Source organism: Cervus canadensis, chromosome 10 (genome assembly GCF_019320065.1).
Source record: "Cervus canadensis isolate Bull #8, Minnesota chromosome 10, ASM1932006v1, whole genome shotgun sequence".
Lineage (NCBI taxonomy): Eukaryota > Metazoa > Chordata > Mammalia > Artiodactyla > Cervidae > Cervus > Cervus canadensis.
Genome location: NC_057395.1, coordinates 71595993 through 71610859, shown reverse-complemented (window position 1 = coordinate 71610859; position 14867 = coordinate 71595993). Strand labels below are relative to the sequence as shown.

At 49.9% G+C, this 14867-nt stretch overlaps 1 protein-coding gene across 2 annotated transcripts in view; it reads left to right on the top strand.

The window, feature by feature from the left end:
- Nucleotides 1–15: 15 nt before the first annotated feature.
- The window catches only part of ADA (adenosine deaminase), an 81279-nt gene continuing 66427 nt past the window's right edge, over nucleotides 16–14867 (top strand). For both annotated transcript variants that reach the window (XM_043478917.1, XM_043478915.1), the window contains exon 1: nucleotides 16–327. The gene's annotated coding sequence lies outside the window, so the exon portion shown is untranslated. The remainder of the gene's footprint in view (nucleotides 328–14867) is intronic.

Below are 14867 nucleotides of genomic sequence, written 5' to 3'. Positions count from 1 at the left end.
CAAGCCCCGTGGTCCGGACTCCCGGCAGCTTCAGCGGGCCTGCGGTTTCTGGCAGGAAGATTGGCAGCCGTCCAGAAGCGGGTGTGACCCACAGCAAAACTTCCCTGGGCGGCCCGTTTGCTTTTGGCAATCAGGAGCCTCCCCATGGCCTGCTTGCCGAGCTGTGGATGGTGACCTGCGGTGGCTGAGCCCACGCGGGCTGGACCTAGTGTGTGCTCTTGCTGGGCCCTGCTACATGCTGGGGTCCTCAACAGTGATCTGCAAGAACCAAATCCTTTTTGTTGAATTTAATCAACTCTGAGGCCGTCTCCAGTTCCTGAAGAGGAGGTAAGCTGAGAGGGGGAAAGGACAGTAAGAGGGGGCAGGTGGAATTTCAGGGAATATAGAGGAAGGGTCCTGTTCAGACAGAGGGTGAGGGTGAGCTCTCTGAAGCGGGAGCCAGGGATAAAGGTAGTGAGAGAGGGCGATGCTCCAGGCAGAGGGAACAGCACATAGAAGCCTAGAGGTGGGGGACCGCGTGCTGGCAGGGCCTATTCTGGGAGCCAAGAACGCCTTCTGTGTCTGGAGCTGACAGTGAGGAGGGGAGCAGTGTCACACGTGAGGGGGTAAGACACATGAAATTCACACCGCCAGAGACTCTGAGCTTCCAATGCAGGGGGCCAGGTTTGATCCCTGCTCAGGGAACTAGATCCCACAGGCTGCAACTAAGAGTTCACAGGCTACAGCGAAAGATCCTGATGCTCTGTGATGACCTAGAAGGATGGGATGGGAGTCAGGGTGGGAGGGAAGCTCAAGAAGGAGGGGATATATATACATACATATAGCTGATTCCCTGGTGGCTCAGATGGTAAAGAGTCTGCCTGCAATGTGGGAGACCCAGGTTCGATCCCTGGGTTGGGAAGATCTCCCGGAGAAGGGAATGGCAACCCACTCCAGTATTCTTGCCTGGAAAATTCCATGAATGAAAGAGCCTGGAGGGCTATAGTCCATGGGGTCACAAAGAGTCGGACACGACTGAGTGACTAATATACACACACGTAGCTGATTCACTTTGTTGTGCAGCATAAACTATCACAACATTGTAAAGCAGTTATACTCCAATTAAAAAAAGAATACTGGAAGTAAAAGAAAAACAGTGCAGACCCCACATGCCCCAACGAAGATCCTGCGAAGCCACAACCAAGCCTCGGTGCATCCAAATAAATAAGTAGATATTTTTTAAAACCTCACCACCAGTATCACTAGGAGGGGGAAGGTATAAAGACATGAGCTTTGACTGTAGAATTTGGCAAAGGTAATACTAGAGGTGGTGTCAAGTGTGGCTGGAGAAGGCTTTGGTCCCCATCATCTCCCCCAGTATCCCAAACCTCAAAGTGATGGAGCTGGCCAGCAGAAGAGTCCGGAAAGCACAGTTGGCACGGAAGAAGAGTGACTTGATACTGGGAGCAATTCCAGGACGAGGAGTTAATATGAAGAGAGGTTGAAGATAAAAATGTGGGATTTGATCATTTACTGCTGGAGGAAGTGGCTGAGGGTGAGGGTTGCGGGTCCCCAGACTTGGAGAGAAGGAGAAACAGTGTTGTTTATTCAGGCTCCTGTTTGAGTTAGAGGCAGGCTTAGGGTATTCTACACCCAGGATGGATCAGTTTTGGAATACCCACCACCTTCCTATAACAAAGTGTTATCAGTCATCAATGTGAGAAGAAACAAATATAGTTCATTTATGAACTAGAATTTGCACTTACCATGCGAAAATGTTACCCTTCGCAGTCTACACTGTTTGACTTTTCTAAATTTTAAACAAATTAAAATTTCAAGAAGTCACCTGGGATGGCAGACTTGAACTCCCTGTATCTTCATCTTCTCCATCACTCTACAGTCATTGGTTTTTTTTTTTTCAATCTACTCGTGAGATGCAGAAATATGTGATACTGTGGCGTTGGAGGCAGGAACTGTACTTGGAGCAAGTACCAAAGATTCCAAGCTGTTAGGAACTGACCCTCTTGGTGAACCTGTGTTCCCGAGACCCTGTGTGCTGGTGGCAACTGCATCCCTAGAAATTCTCCATGTCGAAGAGGTTTATTAAAGGATAAATCAAAACGTGCTGATGTGAAGCTTAGCTACATGTTATTAAAATACAACTGGTGTTAGTCACTCAGTCATGTCTGATTCTTTGCAACCCCATGGACTGTAGTCCACCAGGCTCCTCTGTCCATGAAATTCTCTAGGCAAGAATACTGGAGTGGGTAGCCATTCCCTTCTCCAGGGGATCTTCCCATCCCAGGGATCAAACCCTGGTCTCCTGGGTTGCAAGAGTCGGATATGACTTAGCAACTAAACCATCCCAGGTGGCCCTTGTGGTAAAGAAGCTGCCTGCCAATGCAGGAGACACAGGTTCAATCCCTGGGCTGGGAAGCTCCTCTGGAGGAGGAAATGGCAACTCACTCCAGTATTCTCGCCTAGAAAATTCCATGGAGGGAGGAGCCTGGCAGACTACAGTCCATGGGGTCGCAAAGAGTCAGACGTGAGTAAGCAACTGCACATTTATTTATTTATTTTCTATGTTTTGGCCATGCCAGGATCTTAGCACCTCAATCAGGGATCGAAACCCATGCCTGCCACAGTGGAAGTGCAGTGTCTTAACCACTAGACAGCTAGAGAAGTTCTAGGTCCCTGGTTTTAATAATAATGAAAGTGATTACGTATTGAGCACCCAGTAGGAGCTGCCCCTATGCTGAGTACTTTTTATAAAAAGTGGTGTTTCTAATCCTTGTCTTCCATACCTTAATAAAAAAAAAAAGAAAGAAAAACTGAAGTCCAGAGAGGTTAAGCAACTTGCCAAAGGTCACACAGCTAGAAAACAGAGCCAGATTTTCAGCGGAGGTTCATATGACTCCAAAACCTATGCTGTGGTTATTTATTTTTGCTACTGCTTAGAAAGCTCTCTGTGGCATATATTTTTTAAAATTGAGGGGTAACATATAAACAGAAATGCTTACAGTGCACTAGTGTTAAATGCACATCTCGACAACTCTTCACATACGTACACACCCATGTAACCACCACCAAGATACATTTCCAGAAAGTTTCTGACGCCTCTTCCAAAACTATACACTCTGCCTCCCAAGGTACTCACTGTTCTGACCTCTGTCACCATGGATTAACTTTTGCAGGGAGGAACAGTTTTGTTTTGGCTTTTTATTTTATTTTTTCACTTTTTATTTTGTGTTGGGGGATGGCTGACTAACAATGCTGATAGTTTCGGGTGACCAGTGAAGGGACTCGGCCATACACATACATGTATCCATTTGGGAGGAACAACTTTGAACCACTTCTGCCTCTGAGGCAAGAAGGAAGATAGAAAAGCTAGGAGGCGTGAGGGGGAGGTGGAGAAAGGCACTTTGTTCACAGCAGTGTCCGTATCAAAGGAGGAGTCCCGCCCCCATCAGGGGGGGAGGCCGGTGTGCTTTCCCAGGCAAGTGAAGGAGGCTCAGAGCGTGCTGCGCCTGGAGGTGACGAGACTCCAGTGGAAGCGCTGCCTCCTTCCTCAGGGGCCCCTCTGAGTCAGAGCATGTGTTTGTGCTTGGAACTTGTTCTCTCTAAATAACCGAAGTTGGGCGAGTGTGGACAGCGGGCGGTCCTGGGGCCTGGCCAGTTCAGGAAGCACGTGGGTTGGCATCACGGCGTCGGGTGATGAGAGTGTGCGTGATGAACACACATCACAAAATGCCTAAAATCCGTGGCAGGAGCTACCCCTGTGCTGACTGGTTACTGGGGCTCAGGCCCCCAAAGTGCCAAGTTCAGCACTAGAGGGATGTGACAGTCCGGGGAACCTGTGAGACTTTTGGCTAGTGCTATAGGTTCCTCTAAATAAGGCCCTAGAATGAGCATAGATGCTCTTTGCACTACCAGAAGCAAATTTCAGGCTTGTAAGCCAAAAAGTCCCCACTTCAAATCCTGGCTCCCCCAGTGACTTTTGGCACTGGGACCAGGATGCAGAAAGAGAGGTGCCAAGGGAGAAAAAAGGAAGGAACTTTCACTATAAGGTGCTAACCTGGCACGTGTAGGACCGGGAGAGTGAGGGACTCCTTAAAAGTGAGGCATCTAGGCATACTTCCCTGGCGGTCCAGTGGTTAAGGCTGTTTGCTTCCACTGCAGGGGGCACATGTTTAATCCCTGGTAGGGGAACTAAGATCCTACCTGCACAGGGGAAAAAAAAAACCTGCACAAAATGAATTTATGGTAGGAACTCAAGAAATATGGGTTGACTGGCTAAATGACAACTCCCTATCCCAGTGTTTGAATTGGGGTACATTAGGCTATGCTGAGGTCACAAATAAACTCCCAGATCTCAATGGCTTAACCCAACAAAGGTTTAGTTTTGGTTCAAATGGTCCAGGGAAGTTGGGCAGATCATCTCCATCTTGTAGCTGCATCCTCTCAGACCACCCTTCCCTACTCAAATGTGTGCTCTGATACGCAACACCATTCAGTTGCTTGTTTGAAATGAATTTCAGATCCTCCCCTCCCCGCCCCACAGCAGGATCTACATTTAATAAGACTCCCAGGTGATTCGTATGCACATTGCAGTTTGTGAATCACCATTCTAGACCAGTGGGCTCCAAGGTCACCTTGGAGAAGAGAGATGGAGAAGGCACACTGGCTCTTCACTGGCTCAAACCGGAAGTGATGATGCTCATCTCTTCTGCTCATATTTCATTGGCCAGAACAAGTCACGTGACCCCAACTTGGCTGCAAGGGAAGCTGGGAAATGTGATCTTTCTCTGTGGTCCCTGAAGAGGAATCAGAGTGAGAAACATATGACACATTCTTTGCCACAGTGTCTGAGGATCTGGGACACAGACTTCTGTGGCCTTTGATTTCACCCATTTTTGTTTGTTTTGAGGTGACCTTCTTGTTCTTTCAGACCCAAGCCAGGCCTAACACTTGAGAGTCTAGGAAATGCCTCTGAAAAGTGAAACTGGGGAAACACCTCTTTAGCTCAGGGTGCAGCATATGGGAGCCAGGAACAAGTGTCTGCAGTTGCAAGGATGAAGCCAGTTTCAGCCATTCACAGCTTGTCAGCTTCCTCCCTGCCTTCCTCCTTTGTGTTCAATGCACATCTACATGCCAAGCCCTGTGCAAGAAGCTGGAGATTGGTGTGTGTGGCGGGGGTGGGTCTGTGTGAATAAATGCTCAACACTGGGGACATCACTGTTGCTACAGTAGGGTCGTGGGGACAGACAAACCCAAACAGACCCTGACCCCAGCAGGGCTGGGAGAGTCAGGGTCAGTGCTCCCATGGCTGGACATACTCGGGTAAGAGGGAGTCCCGTACCATGGGAAGATCAAGAATCAGATGAAAATCCCAGCTCTGACACTTGCTACGTGGCTGTGTGTAAGTGTCCTCACCTCTCTGGGACTCTCTTTCCCTTTTGTGGAAATTGGGATCTATGGCAGAGCCTGATGGAGACCCATTCCAATATCCTTTCTCCCCTCCTTCCCTCATAATCAAACCTTGATTTTATTTGGGCTGGCAGTGCACTCAACTTTGCAGCTAGGCATGGCCATGTGACCGGTCCCAGCAATGAGATACATGAAGAAGTGTTACGTGCAAATTCTGGGAAGGCTTCTGAAAGGGAAGAGCATCCCTCCTGTCCCAATACCACCCTTCCTTCCTTCCTCCTGCTTCCAGTCAGTCATCAGACGTGATGGTGAAGCTTGACAGCCATCTTGGACTAAAAGGGTATCTTAAAGATGGCCCTCAGGTGCAGAGGAAGAAAGAGGAGAGATAAAAACGGAGCCTGGATCTCTGATGACATCAGAGCTGCCATGTGCACCCTGGATTCCACCTACAGAGGCCATTCACGTGATTTTAAAAATAGTATAGATATTACTACAAGAATACTATGAGAATATTAATATAGTAATAATAAAATGTTACTATATATTATTCTGTCTACATATAATAGGTGCATATTTATGCCCCTTTGTTTAAGCCACCATTGTTTTGAGTATTGCTGGTGTAAAAGTATTATTGATTTTTATTATTGATAGTGTATCTGGCAAACTTGCTCATCCCTCTTATTTGTTCTGATGTGTTGTCAGTTTATTTCATTTTTCAAGGTAACGGATCACACCATCAACAAAGAATAGTTTTCTCTCTTCCCTTTCAATCTTTATACCTCTTATTTTGTTTCCTTTTAGCTGTAGTCTGAATCTGGCACTATGTGTTAAGTATTTTTTGTTATTGTTTAGTCACTAAGTTGAGTCCTATTCTTTGCGACCCCATGGACTGTAGCCCACCAGGCTCCTCTGTCCATGGGACTGCCCAGGCAAGAAAACTGGGGTGGGCTGCCATTTCCTTCTCCAGATGAGTTAAGCATTAGCAGTGATAATGGGCATTCTTGGCTTGTTCCTGATCCTAACACGCACATAAAGTTTCTCCACTAGGAATCATATTTTCTGGAGGTTTTTTGATACTGACCTATCAACCAAATGAAGAAACTTCTCTTATGCTCCTTGTTTGCTAAGATTAAAAACAAATAAATATCTAAGGTTTTTAAATAAGTACCAAAGGTTCTTATCAAAAGTTTTTTCTGCATCAGTTGACAATCATTGGATTTTTAGAAGATTTTTTGTATATTTATTTGTTTGTTTGGCTGTACTGGGTCTTAGTTGAGGCCTATGGGATCTTTGATCTTCGTTGCAGCATTCAGGATCTTTTTTAGCTGCAGCATGTGAGATTGAACCCGGGCCCCCTGCATTAGGAGCACACAGTCTTAGCCATTGGACCACCAAGGAAGTCCTTGGCCTTTTTTTTTTCCTTTTGATTTAATGACTCAGTGAATCATACTGGTGGATTTTTTGATGTTAATGTATTTCTGGGATAAACCCTTCCTAATGGTAAGGTATTATCACTGTTTTAACACACTGCTGAATTCAGTCCACTAATACAGTAGTTAGTATTTTTTCCATCCTGTATTCATAAATGAAATGAGCTTATGGTTTTCTTTTATTGTATTGTCTTCTCTGGTTTTGGCAACCAAGATGACACTTGTCTCATCAATAAACTAGGTTGGCTTTTGAGGGGATGTGGAGTAGCTACTTATATAAGCTAGGCGTTCATTGCTTCTTTAAAATTCAGCGGAACTCACCTATAAGGATGTCTGGGTCTGATTTGGGAGAGCAGGAGAGCTCTGGCTACCACTTCAGTTTCTTTAATACTAATTAACCTATTAACATTCTCTATTTCTTCTTGGACCCATCTTTTGGCATCTTATAACTTTCTAGAAATGTATCCATTTTCCCTAAGCTTTCAAATTCCTAACAATATAACTGTTCACAGTAGTTTTAAAGTTATGCTTAGTCTCTGTTAAATCAATATTATTCTCGTTTTCCACACTATAGTTTATCTACTGTACCTTAACTCTTTGGTCATGATCAATCTTATCAGGACCCTGTCTCAAATGAATTCCATCCCAGAAGTGGCTTTGGGTCCCGTTGTTTTTTCATAGTCTTTTGTTCTCTAGTTCATTCCCAGAAGGTGTTCTGAATGGGCAGGGCATTGTGCAGCTGAATCTCATTTTGGCCCTTGCAGTCCTGAGGTGTTCTACATCGTCAGCGAGGCCACCTCCATCGGGAAGGTCCAGAGAGGGGGCCCCGCCAATGGCCATGAGTTGCCCAAGTCTGGGTTCCTGCCCCAGAGGGCGAGGCTCCATCTCCTCTACACTGGCAGCCCCTACACTGCCCCCGCCTCTGGTCATGTCGGGAGGGGCTGGTGGGCGAATTGCTACTGCCGCCTGCTCATCCAGCCTGCAGATAGCCAGCCCCCAGGTGCCCCTCTGTGGCCTCTTCCGCACATTCCTCAGTCTGGGCAGAAGCTCAAAGGTCTGTTCCTGGCCCTGAGATCCCAGGTGCCACCATGAACTTCCTTCCCTGCCCCCAGCACCCTAGTACAGTTATGGGGCTTTAACACTTGGCTTCAGTCTGAACTGGTGTGCTTCTGTGCGCAGGGAGGGACCAGGCGGTCCTGCAAGGAGGGGGTGAGAGGTGGTACTCTTGGGTCACACATGTGATTGCCTCTGTACATGGATGCTCATGCCAGTGTGAACTGGGGTGGTCCTCATTTGCTGGGTGAGGGGGTTGGGACAGGGGGCAGAGAATGCAGCTGGTGAGGCAAAGGCAAACAGGCTGGGGAGCTGGGAGAAGTCATGATGGAACATGGGATTCAGAAATTGGCACCAGAGTTTACTCACCGGCCTGGAATGCCAGAGAAAAGACACTGAACTTGGCATGTGTTGGATGGTAGATGTATATTTGTTGCATGAATGAATACATGAATGAATGAATGGAGGAACCCAAGCTTTAATTTCCTTCTCACTCTGTACATTCTCGGGCAAATTTCTTGGCCTTGCTTGGTCTCAGTTTCCTCATCTGTAAAATGGGAGAGGGGTGGATTCCATATCTTATAGTGCCTCTTTCTCTAGGGATTTCTGGAAGCATTTCTGGAGTGGCAGCCCTGACCCAGAGGGAAGTATGCAGTATGGGCCCTCAAGAAGGCAGAATTCTGAAAGGTCAGGAGCAGAGGTGGTTCCTATAGATTCTCTGATGTCTGAATAATTATCAGAGTTCAGGGGACCCCACTGAGTTAGAATTAGCTGGTCAGGAGGAACCAGACACCAGAGCAGAAGTGGCTTTGCATTTGGCCAGACATCCCTTAGAGAAGGCAGATAACAAGTTAGGTTACTGCCTCCCCATCCAGGAGCCCCCTCATCATTCAGGATATCCATTCATCCATTTATCTGTTCTTTTAATGATCCATCCATCTACCCATTTGTCCATCCATCCATTCACCCATTCATCTGTACATTCGTATATCCATTCATTCATTTAACAGACGCTGAATGCAGGGACCATGCCCTCATATTAATACACAATAAAAAAGCAAGGTCTCTGTCCACAATGGATTCACAGACTAGAGGAGATGGAGACAAGCAAAGAGATGATGGCAGAACAGTGAGTGGGGAGTACTAGTCACTGAGGGAAATGAGAAGAGGACCCAGCCTGGGAGGAGGGAGAGGAGGCTTTGGAAATCTTATTAGAGGAGGTGACATCCAAGCTGAATTTTGAAGCAAGAGTAGGAGTCCAAGCAAAATGTCAACACAGGGGGACTGAGAGAATAGAGGCCGGAAGTCATCACAAGACCCGGGGTGTCTGGGGTGCTGTGCATGGCTGAGTCTGGATGAAGCCTGGCGGGAGGAAGGGGGGTGGGTGAGGCTGGAGGAGCCTGGCCTGTGTTGGTCTGGGAGGACACTTGTGACCAGGGCTGGGAAGAGGGACCGAGACCTTGGGGTCTCCAGGGACCATCTGGAGCTGTAGAAAAGCTCTGGGTCAGGCATCGGAGGCTGGGTTCCTTCCTCCTCCTGAGGGACCTTAGGCAAGTCCCCTCACCTCTCTGGGCCTCAGTCCCCTTGCTGTGACGTGACAGGGTTGCCCTTTGTGGCCTCTTGGGACCCTTCCAGCGCTGAGGATGTCCTTGAGCCACATGTGGTCAGCAAAACCAACAGCCATGTGAACATTTGGCCTGGCCTGGGGAGCAAGTTAATTGTTCCCAGTCCCTGTGCGTGTCGAGGGGGGAGTGCCTTGGTTAGGGGCCCTGGTTAGGGGCCGCCCCATGGGGCTCCCAGTCATGGGATTGCAGGATGTGCTGAGTGGGGAGTGAGTCATCAGCCAGTCATCCGCTCGGGCCCCAGGGTCCCCAGGTGTGGGAAGGGGGGGGGCCCATCCCCTACTTCTCCCTGCCCAGAGCCCCCTTCTTAAGCCAGCAGTCCCTTGCTCAGCAAAAAGCAAGTCCACGGAAAATTGTTTCTTTTTTAAGTTTTTAAATTGGAGTATAATTGCTTTCCAATGTTGTGTTGGCTTCTGCTGTACAACATGAATGGGCCATATATATATAAATATTCCCTCCCTCTTGAAGCTCCCTCCTACCACCACCGCCTTCCCACCCCCAGGTCATCACAGAGCACCGAGCTAAACTCCCTGTGTTACATAGCAGCTTCCCACTAAGGAAAATTATTTGAGATAAATCAAAGCGTGGGAACCCTAGGCTGGGGTTCCGGACCTTCTCCCACCTCTCAGCAGCTCCTGAGGCCCTACCAAGGAGCCCCCTTGGGTTCAAGGGTCCGATCATCCCCAGGAGGGGAGATTGGGACCCAGAGGGGGAAGGGGCTGCCCCTTGGGTCACCCATCACGTGGCCTTACTCCTCTCCCCCCGGGCTCTGACCCTGCCCTTCCCCAGCCCTGGAGGATGGGGATCAAAACATGCACCTCTTCCATCTTCCCCTCCTCTCTTGGGGTCTCCCTCAGCCCCAACATCATAGCTTCTCAGCGACACCACAGGGAACGGGGGTTAAAGCTGAGCTCTGCCCCACATAAGACCCCGGCAGTTCCTGCCTTCATCTCTGGGCTGTGTCTCCCCAGCTCTGCAGTGGGAAGACTGGGGGGAGACTGGAAATCACTTGCATCCATGGAAGGCTTCTGGGTATCAGGCATGAACTTAATCTTCACAGCAACCCTCTAAGGTAGAGGTCCCCAACCTTTTTGGCAACAGGGAGCAGTTTTGTGGAAGACCATTTTTCCACGGACCTGGGCGGGGGTGGTTTTCAGTTGATTCAAGGCCTGACATTTACCGTGCACTTATTTCTATCATTACGACATGAGCTCCACCCTCAGATCATCAGGCATTAGATCCCGGAGGTTGGGGACCCCTGCTGTAACTGATGCATCATTACTATCTTTGTCTCACAGATGAGAGGCACCAAGAAGTTAAGTAATTTGCCTACATTCACATAGCAGGAAGGAGGCCGAGCTGGGATTTGAACCCAGGCGGCTGGCCCCTGAGCCCTGTAGTTACCCACTGTGCTATACTGCCTCTCAAAAGATGGCTTGGACTCACCTTCCAGTCCCTCCTGTCTGGGATTCAGACGGTGAGCTAGAAGTGGATCAGTGGGAAGGGAGAGAATCAGTCACACTCTCGTTCTGTCGATTGCTGTGTGACCTTGGGCAAGTCACCTCACCTCTCTGGGCCTCTGTTTCCCAGCAGGGTTGCTGTGAGAATTAAAGGGCTGGGGTAGAGTTTCTTCCTTCAGGGATGGCACACTCGTGGTGATTGACGGTTCTTCAGTCTCCACCCACTGCCCCTCCCTGCAGCCACTGTCTTGGTGGGGAGAGGCGGTGGCTATGGTTAAGACACCTTCCCTTCTGTCGCCAAGCTGCCTGGCTCTGTCTTCAGGAGCTGTTTCCCCAACCTCCCAATCCCTCCGAAAGGACCCACAGGGTCGGTTCCAGCCACACCCTCTCTCCTGACTCAGAGCCCAAGACCTGTCCCCTTAGAGACCAATTCCTCCTCCGACCCCCAGGGTGGCCAATAAGTCGCCCAGGCTGTGGTGAGGGGCATCTAACCAGCTTCCAGGAGCCCAAGTAGGGGCAAGTGAGACAGAGAGGCCCTGATGGCCCATTCGATCGACCCCACCGGCCCCAGAGCAAAACACTTCATTACTGGAAGCTCAGCCAGGCAGAGGGGGTGGAAGTGGCTGTGTTGGAGGAAGCCGAGGAGGGCCCGCCAAACCTCAGACCCCGAAGCCAGCGGCCCACAGTCTGACCACGCGGGGCTGGCTCGCGGGGATGTTTACGGAAACACTGGCCCCGGGGCTGGCCCAGCTGCTGGCCTGGGATCCCCTGAGGCAGCCCGAGGCCTCAGAGTGCCAGCTTGGCAGGGCACATCAAAGGCTGCAGCGGGGACCCTGTTTTCCTCCAGAGCCCACCTGGGGAATGGAGAGCTAGGAGGCCAAGGTTTAGCGAGTGGTAGAGACAGGCAAGGTCTCTACCTGGCCCTTTCTGGACCTATCAGGCCCTTTCTGGACCCTACTGGGAAGTGGCATCAGCTCGGGAGAGGCATGGAGCGAGTGGCCCCTGGAGCCAGGCGGCCTGAGTTCAAATCCTGGTTGTGTCCTTCTCTGGCTGTGTAACTTAAGGTAGTTTGCTTAACTTTTCTGAACCTCAGTTTGCCTATCTGTAAAATGGGGGTGGTAATAATAGTACTTCCTTGCCAGGCACAGTGACATGATTTCATATTTGTAAAGTGCTCAGAACCGTGGCTTGCACACACTCAGGGCTGTGTTTGTTACAGAAATCTTTTCAGTTTAAATACTTATTGAGCCTCCAGGCCTCAGTTGAGGAGCTAAGGTTATGGAGCTACATCCGATTTAGATCCTGCCCAGGGTGCTTCAAAGTCAAGGTGACGGATGGAGGTCGGAGGGTTAAGAGATTGGGAAGGGGGTGATTTCCCCAATCATAGTCACAGTGGCAACAAACTGGTGAATATTCACCCCTCCAGTCTCTAAGAGCTGGGGCCACATGAGTCCATTCACAGCTCCATCCCAGCACCCAGTCAAACACTGGCACCAAGTGGGTGCCTAAACCTGGTGTGGAATGAGTGGGTGAATACCTGGTGCTTTTTGAGTTCTGACCATGGTACCTGGCCCTGACTCCAGAGCATCACGTGCATGGCCCGCTTCCTGACCCTCAGTGCCCCAGTGGAGAAAGTAAGATCATTCTTTCTGTGTTCAGAGAGGCCCGGCTGGTAAGTGGAGGGATTGCGACTGAACTCATGTCTAAGTTCAAAACCTGCCTTTTAAAACGCTAAGCTCCTCTTGTCTTCCCCAGAGGCCAGCGTGGCATCAAACTGCACAGCCCTTGGATCCCCCTGGTGGCTCAGTGGTTAAGAATCCACCTCCCAATGCAGGGCCATGGGTTCGATCCCGGATCCGGGAAGATTCCACATGCCCTGGGACATCTAAGCCTGTGGGCCCCAACTACGTGCACTAAGTATACTCTAGGGCCTGCGTTCCACAAGAGAAGACCCAGTGCTGCCATAAATAACTGCATAAATCGATTAATTACTTTAAAAAATTGCACAGCCCCCCTCAGGTCTGAGAGTTCACAGCTGCACCATTTTACATTTCCCAGTCCTGCCGGAGAAGGAGATCCAGGAGGATCTTGCTGGAAGGAGGACACTCGAGGCAGAGGGACCAGCCTGTGGAAAGGCTAAGAGGCAGGATCAGCCCTCTACTCTAGTCTCCGCAGATAGCCTTGAAAGCCAGGAAAATATTTAGAGGCTCCTGTGACCAGGGAGTTCCTGGAGAGTCCTGAGCGAAGTTAGCACATGGCTAGGATGGAAGATGAATTCCCAAGAAAGGAGGTCGGAGGCAGGGAGAAAATAAACATGTACAAATAAAGCTCAGTGTCATTCTTGAGCCGTCTCCCCCAGATCGAAACTTACCTGCCCCCGTGTTCCACCTCATCCAGAGCCACGTGTGCCTACCTTGGGGACCCAGGACCTGGGCGTAGAGCACACAGGTTTCAGATCCTTAGAGCCCAGAAACCTGCCTTCCTCCCCACCCACCCCAGCCTGGCCCATGCAATGACTTTGCAGGTTAACCCTTTGGGGTTAATTCCATTTTGGCCACAGTGGCTGCCAGCAGAGGGAGAAGGCAAAGAAGATAAAGGTGACGGGGTCAAGGGCCCACAAGGCCCTCAGCAGCAAACCTCAGGCCCCAGCCTACCTGCAATTCAGACAAATAAGAGTCTGGATCTTGGACCTACCGTATACTTAGGCTGTGACCCTGACCTGGCGCCTTGAGGTCTTCCTCATTTATAGTGTGTGTGTGTGTGTATGTGTGTGTGTGTGTGTGTGTGTGTGTGCGTGCTCAGTCACGCCTGATTCTTTGTGACCCCATGGACTATAGCCCTCTAGGCTCCCCTCTCCATCACTTTTCCCAAGCAAGAATACTGGGGTGGGTAGCCATTTCCTACTGTGGGGAATCTTCCCGACCCAGGGATTGAACCCACCTCTTTTTCCTCTCATGCATTGGCAGACAGATTCTTTACCACTGTGCCACCTGGGAAGCCCCATTCACAGCATAGAGACAATAATACATGAGAAAGCTGCAGTGAGGATTGACCAAGATCTCAGTGTGGTCCAGAGTGAAAGCTCAATAAATATGAGATCAATGTCATTATTATCACAACCTGGAGACAGAGGCTGCTCTCTGACCTGGGAAGAACTCAGAAATGCCTATTGTGGCTTGATAATGCCCAGAAGGCTTCTGGGCCATCCCCCTGTCCCCAGTCACCAGGGACCTGACTTAGCTCAGGGGTCCATCTCTCCCAAAGGGCTTTGGGGTCCCTTCCTGGAGCCATCTGTGGGTTGTGGGATTAGACCATCTTGGTGCATATTTAAGAAGGTGTTCATCCTCACGCTCCCGCAAGTGCAGGGTCTGAACCAGAGAGCCAGCACCTCCTTAAAGGCCGTGCCCTGGGCACCTGGCTTGCTTCACCCTAGTCCTGGATCTGTTTAAGCTTGGGATAGTAATTATCCCCATTTGATAGATGTGAAAACTGAGCCTTCCCCAGATTGAGCACCTGTCCAATGTCACCCGACCAGGAAGGAAGAGACAGATGCCATGTTCTTTGATTTTGAAGCCGGGAGCTCTGTTTACGCTGAGGAACTGCCTCCCAGCCTAGCATGGAAGGTCTCAGTTCATCTCCCCAGAAGGCCCAGCAACCTGGAGAGCAGCCTAGCGTGGCCTCCTCTGGCTGGCCTGGGTTGTTGGGAACGCTGGCCTGCAGGGCGGAAGCCTGGCGATTCCTCTCCACATTCCTGGGGGTTAAGTCTAAGGACCCAGGCTCCCGGCATCAGCCATCACGTTCCCCAGAAGGAATCTCTACTCATAACAAACCCCAAAGGTCACTTGTCTGGGAAGGAGCCTTCTGTCTCCTCCCCAGGGAGGAGGGAAAGAGGGCCC